This window comes from Protopterus annectens, chromosome 4.part0 (assembly GCF_019279795.1).
Source record: "Protopterus annectens isolate FY-2018-M chromosome 4.part0, PAN1.0, whole genome shotgun sequence".
In the NCBI taxonomy this organism is placed as follows: domain Eukaryota; kingdom Metazoa; phylum Chordata; order Ceratodontiformes; family Protopteridae; genus Protopterus; species Protopterus annectens.
The window spans coordinates 1,286,767,593-1,286,783,024 of NC_056733.1; positions in this window are offsets into that span (position 1 = coordinate 1,286,767,593).

Genomic DNA, 15,432 nt, shown 5'->3' on the forward strand with positions numbered 1-15,432 from the left:
AAGTTAAAAAGAATGACATTTAAAATCTATCCTCATACCTCTCAACTGTCCAGATTTTCACAGAATGTCCAGATTTTGCCTTATATATTTGTTGCATTTCTCAAAATTGTAAAAATGACAGAAAGAAACTGGTGTGGGGGGGGTGGCTTTATGGCTTGCAATGACTCAAAGTAGAGAAAAAAAAACAACTCTGTCTTGTGCATTCATCAATGTGATAATGATTTTTACTTATATGAATAACGGTGACAGCTGCTGATAGTTTTACCAGCAAAGTGATAATGACCCAGTGCTTTATTGCAACTGCAATTATTGGTAATGTGATAATGGCCTGCATTTCATTACTGCAAAGTTATGCATGCTCAGACACAAGTGATAATTGCCACACATAACCTGTTGAGTATGCATTCATTATATTACCTTCTGCAGCTGTTATGTAACACAGACTCATTATCATCAGTAAGGAGAAGACCTGAATAATTCATTAAACTAGTACAACACTTAGATATTACTGAGCCCTTCTTCTCACCTAAATGCCATGCATGACCGACAAAGCAAAGAAAAATGCCCAACATATATGGCAGCTCCATGTTGGTAGTAGTCAGCAAGTAATAACCTTTATCTCACTCAGGCAACTACTGAGAATAATCAGAAATACAATAAGACAAGCAAAAATGTCAAACTTAGATAGCTGATCCATTTAAGAATTAATCCAAAAAGTAGTAATTCTTGTTATGTCACCTAAACATCCAGTTGCAATAAGACACAGAATTCAAAAAGGTGGAATTATTGTCCAAAATATCTTGTTGAGCTATGCCAACAATCAGACAACAAACAAAGGTCAGACCTAAAATTTGCATGCAAACCATGGACATTTCTGAAAATTGTTGTGTTGAACACCAAGACATGTTACCTAGTCTAGATAGCTTGTCTGCTGATAGAAAATATACTTTAGCAGTGTCAGTGGCACACCAGGTAGCACACTTGTTTGCTGCAGAAGGGTATAGGTTCTATTCCTACACCAGACAGATCAATTACTGACACTGTACTGTAGCAGAATGGAGGTGCTACACTCCTATGTGTGTCACCCTTCAGAGGACATGATAAACCTAGGCCCTATCTGCTTGAGTTGGTTGTAGCTCAGGTGGATGGAAAAGATCCCATGGCACCTATCGAAAGGGTTGGGGTCTTTTATTGAAATACATCATAGAGACAAGCACATAATAAACCGTGTACCAAAAGAAAATCTACATAAGGCAATATCCAAGGAACAGAGACAGAAAGGAAAGCAATGCTCATTTGCAACCAAATGTGGTGCGCCATTGGATGACTGTTTATATGATGACATGATTTATTAACATTTGTTACATAAAACCTGTTGTGCTAGAAGGAAACATAATACATCTCTGAACCGCATACAGATGAGCAAAAATGATATCCATGGAAAAAGGACACAGCAGCAGCAGAATCGAGGAAAGCAGAAATACAACATTAGCTGTTTAACAGAGCACAAGAGCCAGAACACAGAACAGCTTTCAAAACAGGCAGTATAAACATCACAAATTAAGGCTTATATGTGAGTAAGAAGAAGGCCCTATAACAGGGTCTCAACAAGCAGCACAGATAGATGGGGTTTGTGTTTTCTTGGGCAGGATTACCTGATACAGTACAGTGATTCACAGAATTTGCAGGAATCAAGCAGGGAGGGTATACAGTGCAGACTGAACTATGTCCAGCCAGTGAAGAGAGATGGGAATGTGACTCCAAATGGGCAAGTGCTAGGCTAGATGCCCTCGTAAGCCATTTTAAATTTAGCTAATTTCCCTTCACAGGTGAGAATCACCCTGTATGTTCTGTTCATAATGGCAAGTGCTGCCATATGCTGAAAGTCTGTGGATAAAATAAAAGAGAAGCTGAGGGGGGTTTTGACAAAGGTGCTAGTTGTACTGCTCTGGGTATCTCTGCACAGCTGGTACCCATACTGTATTTATAAGCAGCGATAAGAGGGAGCTTGTCATATTTTAGAAAGCACTGCAACACCATTAAAGTACTTTTCCAAGGGATGGTATTGGCTCCCTGTACCTACTATGAATATGATCCAGATGACCTTGGCTGGAATAGGACTCCTTGTCCCAAGTTAGAGACCAGTCTCAGAGCTATGAACAATTCACTTTGATTAGCTGTGATTATGGTCCCTGAAATGCACATTTTGAACTATACTACTACAATAATGCATCATTTTTGCAGGGAGAGGGGGTTACTGAGCTAGAGTGAGACAAAGAGAGAGACAGAGACAGACAGAGAGAAAGAGACAGAGAAATCGACAGAGAGACAGAGAAATAGAAGGAGAAAGAAAAGAGAGAGAAAGAGACAGATAGAAAGAAAGAGAGAAGGAAAAAGTGAGTCAGAGAGAGAGAATAGAAAAGAAAATAGAGAAAACCAGAAAGACTGTTTTTCTTTGGATGTGCAGATGTGTGTGTGTGTGGGGGGGGTGTACTAGCTGTCTGAAAGTTGAAAAAAGAAAACAAAAAAATGATCGGGAATCAGTGGATTGACATTTTATAAAAGAGAGTAAATCTACAAAGTAATGCAGAAAAAATCTACCAAATAAAAAGAACATATGAGTCAGAATACGAAATATGGTTTGACCATATATATCTGGTTTTGCAGCATGTCTGTTTTCATGGAGACAACTGGAATAGTGCTGCTGCTGGCAAAAACTCAACAAGATTTGCAACAGCACATGAAGAGCCATTCATTCACTGTCATTGTTAAAAAGGAGTTTTCCCAGCTAACCCAGCTTCTAAAGCCCTAATGGGAAGTGCTACATATTCCCCATACAATTGGTATTCAAAACTCTGGAAATATTGTAAAATTATACTTCAGACTGCAATTTACTCAATGCTCAAATTAAATTTCTCTACACTTTGGTATGAACTGTACACAAGGGTTGCAATCTTAGAACAGATCACATCTGCATCTCCTAGGGAAGATCAAGGCTCTGTGAATGGTGTCATGTCCTAAGCTGTATTATGTGCTCCAACACCGGCATGCACCAGCAAGTTGTAACTACTCGAGGCACATGCTCAACAATTGTGGGAACAGTGAGAATCTAGCCCTTACCTTCAGAACTTTCATCAGTGTCCCCTTCCTCAGTTCCCTTTGAGACTGCTTGATATGGGAGTATCTTTTCTATTTTAATGAGCAACCTCTCCAGGCAGTTGATGCTGGCACCAAAGTCAGTTTCTATTACATCATGTATCATCCCTGGCAGATTCCGGTGGAAGACTTAATCACTGCCTCCACCGATACTTCCAGGTGGTACCAATGCACCAGCAGTTAAGGCAGTGCTATTTGGTGTAGATGGGCCAGTTAGTGCAGGGGCTGTGGAGGCAGTACTGCCAGGTTGTGTCGCACAGGTGCTGGGTGTTGATGTAGCAGCCAATGAAGGGTTGGCAGGCTGAACCACAGCAGTTGACCTACCTCCCAGTGCTGAAAAGCATTTGGTTTGTGGTCAGAAGGTATGACATCAGAATGGTGCGATTCCAGGTAACACGCACAAAAAAAGAAAGGAGAGAGATAAGGGGTAGGGTGAGACAAAAAAGAAATGAGATAATTAGAACTATGTTATGTCATATTCATGACTGATTACAATAAATATCATTTTATTAATATTATACTAGCTATACATCTTTCTAAATCTAAGAAAAATGACTGAACAGTTTCAAATAATCCTTGAAATATGCAGATATTCCAAATATGCTTTAAAATATACTACAGATTAGCTTAACAGCATGACATTAAAGCCAATATTACTGCATGTCAAATATAAAAACAATATTTGTTGAATTATCAATTATAGGTTACTTGTGAGAATTGAACCCAAATAATCTGAATGCACTATTACACTAGCCTACCACAATTACCAATAGCTACAGCAAACAGCATGCATGCTTGCTGTTACAGTTAAGATGTGCATGTTGAACTTGATACTGATCTATGGAGTCACAATACATTTATTACAATCAGGGTTAGTTGTGTTGCATACATAGTCCTTGCCTGTCAGAGTCACTCCAACCTCTCAGCATGAGTCTCTCTGTTCCCCAAGATTTCCTCTGTAGCTGTAAAGTAGAAATTGAAATAAGAGACATGAAAGCATATTGCATACCAGTCTTTGCTATCTACAGCATTCCACAACATTTAAAGTTGCTTGATCTGTATGCTTACACAAAGGGGGGGGGGTGTCAACAGTCAAACTCATCCAGCCATTGGTTAAGGTGTGACTGTTTGTTCCACTTTAGGTCACTGTAGTGGTGCTTACAGTGCTCTCCAGTGTGTGTGGTATGCCAATCACACTACAGAAAGGCTTGGTTAGCTTGTTCCAAGACTCAGCCTTATACTGAGACCTGGTATAGTCCCCCTGCAACAGTCTATGGATGTAGCGCTTCATGAGGAAGGCAACAAATATTTTTGACTCATCCTCACTGCACCTCTGTACCTTTAATTTGTACCGTCCTTCCAATCTCCTTCCATATCTGCAAAGGCCTCCAACAACAGTTGAAATGTTTTCCCTCCAATTTGTGATACTGCGTTTTACAGCCAGTGTGCAAACACACACAACCATGCCAACCATGTTTTCATGATAGTAAATGAAGAGAAACATTGCCAAAGATGAAAGGAGTTTATGAAACATTAATAATCTTGTGAGATTTGGCATTAATTTTTGGCATGTGTGCTGCTATACCAGGTCACACTTTGTCCTTGTCCAATGGTCAGCACTGAAATGGTACATGACTTACCTTTTAAGCCATGACTTTGGAGGGATAAATGTGATGACTTGAAACATGTTTTGTGGGGACTTACACATTGTTAAAAATAATTTATACAATGCTAGATTCAAACCTATGTAACAGGGTATGCATACATTTCCAAATAGTAACTATTCCTCAGTGCCAGAGAAGACGTGTTTGCCAACTATGATCATTACATATATAAAGTTTAAACCGTGACTGCAGCTATACTTCAATTAATCCTGTATGTGTATGACATTAAAAGTCCCCGACTTATGCATTCTCAGCTGTAATATAGCACTAATGTCTAACAATATATTGGAAAAGGACAGACTTGTATGACTTTGATAATAGAGTTTGGTGTTATGATACATACCTGACAATACATTCTGTTTTACAGTTATACTTGGATTATGGGAGGTGTATAGATGATTATAGGTTCATAGGTTCATAGGATGATACTAGGCTGTTGGCCCAGAGGCTCTTATAAGCCTAGCCAAGAATTTTGCCTATGTTCCCACAAAATCAGCACCTGTTTCTCCTATCCAGCAGGGACACAGGTGGGATCCCAGGGGTATATTTTCTGTTTCCCATCCAGTCATCCAGGTTCCTCTTAAAGAGGGCTAGAGAGGTACTCTGCTTAACATGGAGAGGGAGTCTATACCACAGATGGGGGAGTGTCTGGGACAAAAATCTATCATCCCAACAAGTTCTATTAATGTTACAGACCATGCTTAGACCTTGCATGCAGGTTGCCAAGACTGAGTAGAAGGACAGGGCTTTTAGCCTATCTTTATAGGACAGGTGTTTGAGACCCTGGATTTTCCTGGTCAGGGACCTCTGTGGTTTCTCCAACTGCTGCATGTGGTTGGCAAGGTACATGCCAAAGGGGGCACTGTACTCGATAATGGGTCTGATAAGGGAGGGATATAGGGATGTTATGACCTCCTTCTTCCTAGATGTAATACCCTTTCTTATGAGGTGGGCCATGTAGAAAGCCTTCCGTACAATGGAGGCAATGTGGTGGTCAAAAGTCAGGTTGCTATCAACCTGGGTACCCAAGTCCCTCACAATTGCTTGCATGCTTAGTACATTGTTATTAGTGTGATAATTAGTGGAGATGCCATTTTCCCCAAAGGGGATAATGATGCATTTATTGGCATTCAGTTTGAGGCCATGATCCTGGCACCAGTCATTAGTTTCCATAAGGACCTCTTGGAGGATGTTCACATTACTAGGGGAATTTAAGACAGCACCCGGCTTGCAGTCATCTGCAAACTTAGTCAGCCACAGAACACTGGTTTTGGCTTGCACTTCAGAAAATTTTATCCCAAACAGTAGAGGCCCCATGACCGATCCTTGGGGTTCACCACTCATTTTGAATCTACTACTAGAGGTGACTTCATCTATTTTGACTGAGTGGGCTCTATCAGTGAGCCAGTTAGCTACCCATCTGGTAACATATGGATTGATGCCTAGCTGGGAGAGTTTATATATTATGTCCAAGTGGGGAATAGTGTCAAAGACTTTGGCTAGGTCAAGGTAGGTGGTGTGCACTGTCTTCCCCTTGGCCATGGCTTTGGTGATTGTTTCGAAGAAGTTGACAATGTTTAATAGGCATGATCTCTCTTTGTCAAAACCAAACTGTGTTGTGTCAAGCGTTTGGAGGTTGCCAATGTCCTTGTTTATAAGGTCCATAATAATGTGTTCCATGGCCTTGCAGATCAGGCTAGTTAGGCTGATGAGCCTATAATTGCCTGGGTCAGTGGACACTCCACCTTTTTGTAGAGGGATGACAGTGGCTGTCCTCCATTCAGCTGAGATGAAGGCAGTGCTCAGTCTTTGGTTGAATAGGGTGCCTAATGGAGCTGAGAGCTCATGCCTGAGTTCATGTAGGATGCAGTCAGGGATGTTGTCGGGTCCCATGGAGACTATTTTTTGCCTTTGAGAGGGCATTAAAGACCTATTCTCTGGTGGTGAGGGGAGGGAGGCAGGTGCTGGGGATGTCCTGATTTACTGATGGGGGGACAGGGGGAGAAGTTTTCACTGGACCCGTCTGCCAACAGGTTGGCTATATCTACAGCTTTTGTGTATGCAGTGTTCTTCACAACCAGTTCAGAGCAGATGTGGGTGTTACCTTTGAGACTGTGGACATATGTGAAGAAGGCCTTATGATTGTCCTTAGTGGATGTGGCCAATTTGGACTCGAGGTTAGCCTTAGAGGATTTCACCAGTGACCTTATTTGCTTCTTTAGACAAAGGAGAGCTTGCTTCCAACTCAGTACCTGCTCCTTCTTGGTCTTAGACAGGAATGTTTTCCTTTTATTATAGAGTTTGCTTATTGCTACTGTCCACCAGACAGGTTTACGCTTCCTTGAGGAAGATGATTTGGTCCTGTCAGGTATTTCTGGGCCCATACAGCTATGAAGGTGCTCATATAGTTTTTTGGTGTGGGCTTGGACATTAGTGCTAGTTCCAACTGAAGGGATGGTGGCTGTGAAGCTGCTTATACCTGCTCTCAGAAGATTGTAGTCAGCTTTGGAAAATTGTTTTTGTTTGACCCTGACAAGGGGGGGGGTCAGGGGAGACAGTGACTTTGAAAGCGATCACTTTATGGTCATATCTTACCAAGGAGGATGATACTGTGTGGGTGCTAAAGTGTCTACTCATGTTAGTTAGTACCAGGTCAGGGATATTTTCACGTCTCATGGAGGTGCTGACTAGCTGATCCAATGCATTGGCATTGAAGAAGTCAAGAAATCTCTGGGCATTCATGTTTGGGCTAGACTAGATCTTCCACTTTATGGTTGGGTAGTTAAAGTCAGCCAGAATCAGGGTAGAGGGTTAAATCTTGATGGATTCAAGTAAGACCAGATAGGTGGAGTGCACGTCCTGAGTCATGGTTGAGGGTCTGTAGATAGCTATGATTTGAATAGGTGTTTTGTCAACAGTTAACTGCACTTGGAGTGTCTCCTGTGAGTCATACCGTTTGACCAGCCTGGAGGTGTGTATGTCTTTGATAAATATTGAAACTCCATCTCCTTTGGCTTTGTAGCCCTCCATTTGGGGTCTGAAAGTATGGTCGGATGAGTGTCCTGGTAAGGCTGGGGTGCTCTCTGCAGCTTTGAACCAGGTTTCAGTGACTGCACAAATGTCAGCATCCTGCAGGGTAGGAATGCTTGCAATGAGTGCAGTTTCATGCTAAGACTCCTAGTGTTTAGCAGCATGACCTTTAAATATTGTTTAGAAGAATTTTTCATGTTGGTAATTCTGAGCTCATGGCTTTGCCTAAAAAAGGCTCTATGGGGAGACAAGAGCCTTTGCCAGCAGCCTGAAGCCCAAGGGAGACAGATGAAGGCCATCTCTGGCAAAGCATCATGGTCTGTCAATCATGTCCTCCCAGGCTGTCAGGTACTGGGTCCTCTTGGAATGACACAGGAAACTAAGTCAATTATTTAAAGTCAATCATTTTCTGTTTGTATTGAGGCATCATTCTAGGTGATGGTAGGGTGCTGTTTAAGGCTAGGGATATACCTGCCTGGGACACATATTCAGCGAGCTCAATCATGTCTCTCTTCATACAGTCCAGAGAGGTATGACTCAAGTCATTCACACCAACATGGACTATGACAGAGTCATAACAGTACTTGTTGTTAAGAGACCTGAATGCGTGCGTGCTATGGTGGATTCTAGTACCTGATGAGCAACTTACCGTGACTTTCTCCTTGTCTAGCCTGGTGAGTAAACTGTTGTGTCAAACAAAGATATGCAACTGTATTTCTTATTTCAGAATCATCACTGTCATGCTAAACCAGTTACACACATAATGTATAGGATACCTACAAATGTATGTGTATGCAAGCAGTAATGATACATTTTTGTCAGTCAACCTTATTTACATGGCTATTGCTGTGTAGTATTACCTTTATAATCAAAGCTTTTTGTAAAATTACAGTGGTATACTCTTAATAAAAAATGGAGTGTGCTGGATTTAATCCTTGCCTCATCTGTATTCTGAACATGAACTCACTGCATTTACACCTGGTGCCACAGGGAAAGCAAGGTTGCAGCTGTTTTTTGCACACTCAGTACTGTCCAGAGTGCTGATGAACATGGCTTGCCTCTGAGCTAGTTTGTGTGGAGGAACGCAAACCAAATTACATTTTTCAATGTTTTACTTCAGTAGTGAACCATGTATGTGCACAGGTAGGCAACAGACAAATATAAAAGGCAATAGTGAACATATATTACTAGTGTGAATACCCATTATGTATTTTCCTCAATAAAAATAACTACTACTATGGGACTCCAACTCCTCTTTCATAATGTTCTCTTTTTTTAGTTCAGCATATTTACACCTCGTGCCACAGAGACAGTCAGGAAACAGATGGAATTTCTGCAGTCATTAGTTTCTGTGTTGCTGACTGCTGTGCAATGTTGCCCTGAGTGTTTACAGTCTAGTTTTCAGCAGCTTACCATCATTGCGCTATGTCAAATGCTGTACACATATGAGAAAAAAAAGAAAAAGGATATCAACAAAGAGAAGCAAAGGTTAGATTTGAACCATCAGAGTACTGCACTTACATTGAGTGTTGCCTGGTATCAGTTTTACTGTATGTATGTGCACAGCATGAAAGGTGTACCCCTTAGGTAATCAGCATTGTGCTATCCATTTCCTCTTGGCCAGGGCGAGGACATATTGTGCATACCTACATCTAACTACAACACAGTTGCAGTGTGTTATCTCTCTTTGCAACAGACACAGCTTTGCAATAGCAAACAAATAATTTGCATAAACCAATTAACATTTTATACCCAATAATAAACAGTACATACAGTTGGACATTCTTGTTTAATTGTAAAAGTGTAGATGACATATTTGGTGGAATGAGTGATCACACATTATTTATGAATATGTTTGCAAAACTGCAGATCTGTCTTCTCTTTGTATTCTGGAAATCCCTCTGCTTTACTATCACACATGCAATCTCTAATGCATAATGTCAAATTTCTTTCAAGGTGTGACACATATGCATGGCAATCAACAGTTTTCAGAAAAGGCAGGAAACTATGCTGTTATGTCAATGAAATATACATTTGAGGTGTTTGGTTTTGTTTAATAGCTCATTGCAGTTAGTTCTACACTTTGTAAGTGTATCCTCATGGACACACCCACTTCAGTGAAAAATGTCTGTACATTACTGTGTTTTGCTTCAGTCAGTGTAGTCATTCAGAGTTGCAAGCCATTAGCACCTAACAGTGATGTAGAGGCTACACCATGTTAAAATCTGCTACACAAAGTCAGAAATTTAATATTCAGATATTTGAATGAGTTCACAACTCACTTGCAACTTCAGAGTGCTCAGAGGGCTGAATCTACACTGAAAGGTAACCATGAAGCTAGGGAACTTGAAGGGGAGGAGAGTGATTTAAATAACACTTATCGCTCCACTTGTGGGAGTGTTAGGCTGTGCAAACTTTTTGGAATGCTTTTTGTATAGTCAGTATTTCAGTTGCATGGGCCAGTCTATTTGGTAAACTACATAAGTATATATTACAGATGCCTGTCATGTCAGATATTGATAGCATTGCTGGACAATTTACACACATTCTCCTTAGCTACATTTACAAGTACCAGTTAGGCAGGTGTCTGACATTCATTGATGTTTTTATACATTTATTTTTCTATTACAATTTCAACACTTACCTTGATAGTCCTGCAGTTACAATTGTCATTCAGGGCAATTGTTGCTAGCATTACACAGCCATTACATGGGGAAATATCAGTATTACTGTATCTGTGCTATCTGTTGCCTTTTGGCTAGGGCAATGGCATATTGTGCATGCCTGCATTTAACTTCACCCACAGGCAGCTGGAGGTTCCCACTCTGACTCCTCAGCTATGTGTGAATATGGTGACTTTGCCAGTGGTGGTATAATGTTTCCTCCTAGCCCTTGGTGTTCCTGAAGCAGCTGTTTTCACAGGATAATAATGGGCAGGATAGCACAGACCATGACAATGTCAGCACAAATATTGGGATTGTACTGCAGAGCCTCCACCCAGTGTATCTAGGCACTGAAACCATGACTTCAACAGCCCAAACAAATGCTATATGATTTTTCTTCTTTGAGTGTGTGCCTCATTTTTGCATTTCTATGTGGGTGCGGGTGTGTTTCTGATTGGTGTCATCAGCCATGATTCAAGTGCATCCCCTGCATCCCCCAATAAATGGCCTTGTGGGATATCAGCCCTGGAAAAGCTCTGGTAGGGCTGTACAGGGAATTATCCCAATGTGCAACCATGTTCTGAATTACTCATAATCATCTTCATAAGCATCAACCCCCTTTTTCCCATTTTCTACATTAGGACGGGGTGTAATAGAAATTGTCACCATTTCTCTCTACTGAATACCACTCTCCTATCTTCTTTGACAGTCATGACTGACTGTTGCAGGTCTTCTCTTACACAATCCATCCACATCTTTACTGGATTCCCTCATTTCCTCATGCCTTCTTCCTGCCTGTCCCAAATATTCTTCACCAGATTGTCTTCTGCTTTCCTGCATATGTGTCTGAACCACTGTAATTTGTTCTTTGACCTTTTCTGCAACTGGAGCTTCTTTGGCTTGTGCTGTTATGTCCTCATTTCTTTGTCTGTCCCACAGTGTGCATCCTACCACCCATGTCAGGCACTTCATCTCCATCACCTCTAGCTTCCTTAACTCCTCTGCTTTAACTGTGCAGGTTTCTGTACTATACAGTACTACTGATTGTACCACTGTTTTGTACACCTCACTCTTTAGTTTTGGCATTCTTCTGTCATACATTTCTGCTGACACACTGTGCCATTTGGCTGCAGCCCCTCTGATTCTAGCTTTGACCTCCTCATTCAGACTTCCCTTCACTTCAACCAACCCTCCCAGATACTTGAAGCTGTTAACCTGTCCCACTATATTCTCTTCTACTGAATTTCTTAGCTTCTTCTGATTTCCCCTATTTTCTGCCCTTACACTTGTCTTATTTTTACTCTATTTCATCCCATGTGCCTTCAGTTTTGCATTCTATGCCATATCCCTTGCTGAATTTCTTGCTCAGAGTTTGCCTGCAATGCCACATTATCTGCATACGACAACTTTGTTGATCTGTCCCCTCTGACCTGTGTGCTAGTCTAGGGCATCATTAATAAGAAAAGCAATGGTCTGAAAGCTGAACCCTTATTCTCACCCACTCCCACTCCCACTGGGAACCCCTCTATGAGAACAAACACCAGGGCAGATAGCCTAGTATGAACCTATGAACCTATACTCAAATCAAGGGGTGGCGTAAGCCATACAGAATCGGGCTAGGCTTATAATTGCCCCAGGGCAGATAGCCTAGTATGAACCTATGAACCTATGAACTATTCATACCTGAGCCATTCAGACCTTGTAAATAGCCTGCACTACTTCTATCAATGTTTCTGGGACACTGACCCACAGCAAGACTGTCCAAATCAGCTTTATTCATAGTTTCATGGGTATATACTAGGCTAACAACCACCAGGGCCTTTGTAAGTTTAGCCATGCAAACCAACCCAGTTGTGTTCCTATGTATCGTGTATCATGGGTATCTTAGGAAGTTTTTAAAGGTTATGTGGGGGGTGGTATGTTAGTTTTGGTATAACCACTGTCTGCCTCGGTTTATCAGAGGTGTGAGGGGCAAATCTAGGGTGCATTTCCATTTTCCCATCCACTTGTCAAGGTTACATGACGTACTCTGCTTTACATGGATGGGGAGCCTGTCTCAGAGCATGGGACCTTGTTATATGCTTTCTCCAAGTCTAGGAATGCCCACTTGGACCTTTTCCTCATCCTTGGCTTCACCTCAAGCATGTGTTTCACTGCAAATGTCAGAACAGTTGTGCTGCATCCTGATCTGAATCTAAACTGGTAATCTCACATCTTTCTACCACTCTGCTTATTTGTTTATCCTCATCTTCATCAACCTCCTTTTTCCCATTTTGTACATGGGGATCAGGGTGTCATGTTAACAGTTGCCATCTCTCTTGATTCAATGCTGCATTCCTGCCTTCTTAGACACTCATGCCTAACTGTTGCAGACCTTCTCTCACACAATCCATCCCCTTCTTTGCTGGACATCATCATTTCCTCTTACCTTCTTCCTGTCTGCCCTAAATCATATTCACCAGATTGTGTTCTGCTTTTCTGCACATGTGCCTCAACCACCATAATCTGTTCTCTTTGATCTTTTCATCAATTGGAGCTACTTTGGCTTCCATTCTTGTCGTCATTTCTTAATCTATCCCATAGTGTACATCCTGTCACCCGTCTCAGGCAATTAATTTCCATCACCTCTAGTTTCCTCATTTGCTTTGCCTTTACTGCCCAGGTTTCTGTGACATACAGTAGTACTGGGTTCACTACTGTTTTGTATACCTTACTTTTTAGTTTCTTTGGCATTCTTCTGTCACACAATGCACCTGACACTCTACACCAGTTGGCTGCAGCCCCTCTGATTTTAGCTTTGACCTCTTCATTCAGACGTCCCTTCTCCTTAAGCAGCCCTCACAGATACTTGAGGCTGTTAACCTGTTCCACTACCTTTCCTTCTATCTTAATTATTAGCCAATCCATATTTCCCAGGTTGATGCCATTACCACTGTTTTATCACGTGCCTTCAGTTTTCCAGGCAATTCTGCTATCCTTTGCTGAAGTTCTTGCTCAGAGTCTGCCTGTAATGTCACATCATCTGCATACAGCAACTTTAATGATCTGTCCCCTCTGACCTGTTTGCTAATGTAGTCCATCACCAGTACGAACTGTAGTGGGCTCAGAGCTGAGCCGTGATATACACCCACTCCCACTGGGAATCCCTCTGTGAGACCAAACACTGTTCGTACTTGAATCATTGGATCCTTGTATATAGCCTGCACTAATTCTACCAATGTTTCTGGGACTTCAAACCACTGCAGTACTGCCCAAATCAGCTTTCATGGGACCTTGTCCTATGCCTTCTCCAAGTCTAGGAATGCCCAGTTGGACTCTTTCCTCATCTCTAGCTTCGTCTCAACTATCTGTCTCACTGCAAACATCAGATCAGTTGTACTGCATCCTAATTTAATTCTGAACTGCTCATCTCCCATCTTACTCACTATTACTCTGCATATCCCTTCATCAATCATCCTTTCCAGAACTTTCATGTAATGTGACAGGAGTTTGATTCCTCTGTACTGCCCACAGTTGTGGATGCCCCTTTGTTGATGTGTATATACAGATATATATCTATATATCTATATATATATATATATATATATATATATCTATATATATATATATATATATATATATATATATATATATATATATATATATATATATATATATATATATATATATATATATATATATATATATATATATATATATATATACACATACTTACATTTATTGAACAGCACTAATATTGATGTAAATGTTGTCAACACCAAAATGATCAATGCACATCAATATTCTAATAAGCATGTGCTGAACATCAATACCAAAACCTTAAAACAAAATTAAAAATAAATGATCATCCATACCCCCTGCTAATTATATATTCTAACTCAGAGATTGCACAGTTCTCAAGGGAAAGGGCAAATTGCCCAGCCCCAAGAATCATCCGGTCTGCTACTTTTATTGACAGGTGTTGATCATCTGTTTAGTCAACCAAACTGTGTCAGCTAAACAGATGTCGACTAATGGGATGGTTGACAAAAGGGACACCATCTCTCTCTCTCTCTGTATATATATATATATATATATATATATATATATATATATATAGATATATACATATGCACACATGCGCGCGCACGCACACACACACACACACACACACACACACACATCTATATATATATATATATATATATATATATATATATATATATATATATATATATATACACATATGGTTTAGCTTTTAATGTGTGAAAGCACATCCGTTGAACATGCACATCTGCAAACCATTTACAGGGAAAACCGAAGCACTGACTTCCTGAAATGTCGAATAAATATAGACTTTCTACATTTCTACTCGCTCCACCACTAAAACAAGTGCTACCATGGGTCAAAAAGTCAAAAAGGGGCTGAGATTTTGGAATTTGGCGCTTCGATTTTCACGGTTTTAGAATTTCTCAGTTTGCAGTTTGCTGCAACAGTTTTGAAGATGTTGCCATCGAACACTCAAAGGTAAACCATACATATATATATATATATATATATATATATATATATATATATATATATATATACATTTCTCCGTATGTGTGTATGTATATATGTGTGTGTATATCTATATATCTATCTTTATGTATATATATATATATATATATATATATATATATATATATATATATATATAAATAAAAACAGAAGAAACCAAGACAGTCAGTTAGCAGCACAGCAGGTGTTTGCTGTGCTGCTAACTGACTGACTTGGTTTCTTCTGTTACTTCCTGAATTTTACCTGGTTGAGCACTGTGTGGATTTTAATTTGTATATATATATTTATATATATATATATATATATATATATATATATATATATATATATATATATATATACACACACACATGTACATAGAGAGAGAGAGAGTATGCATG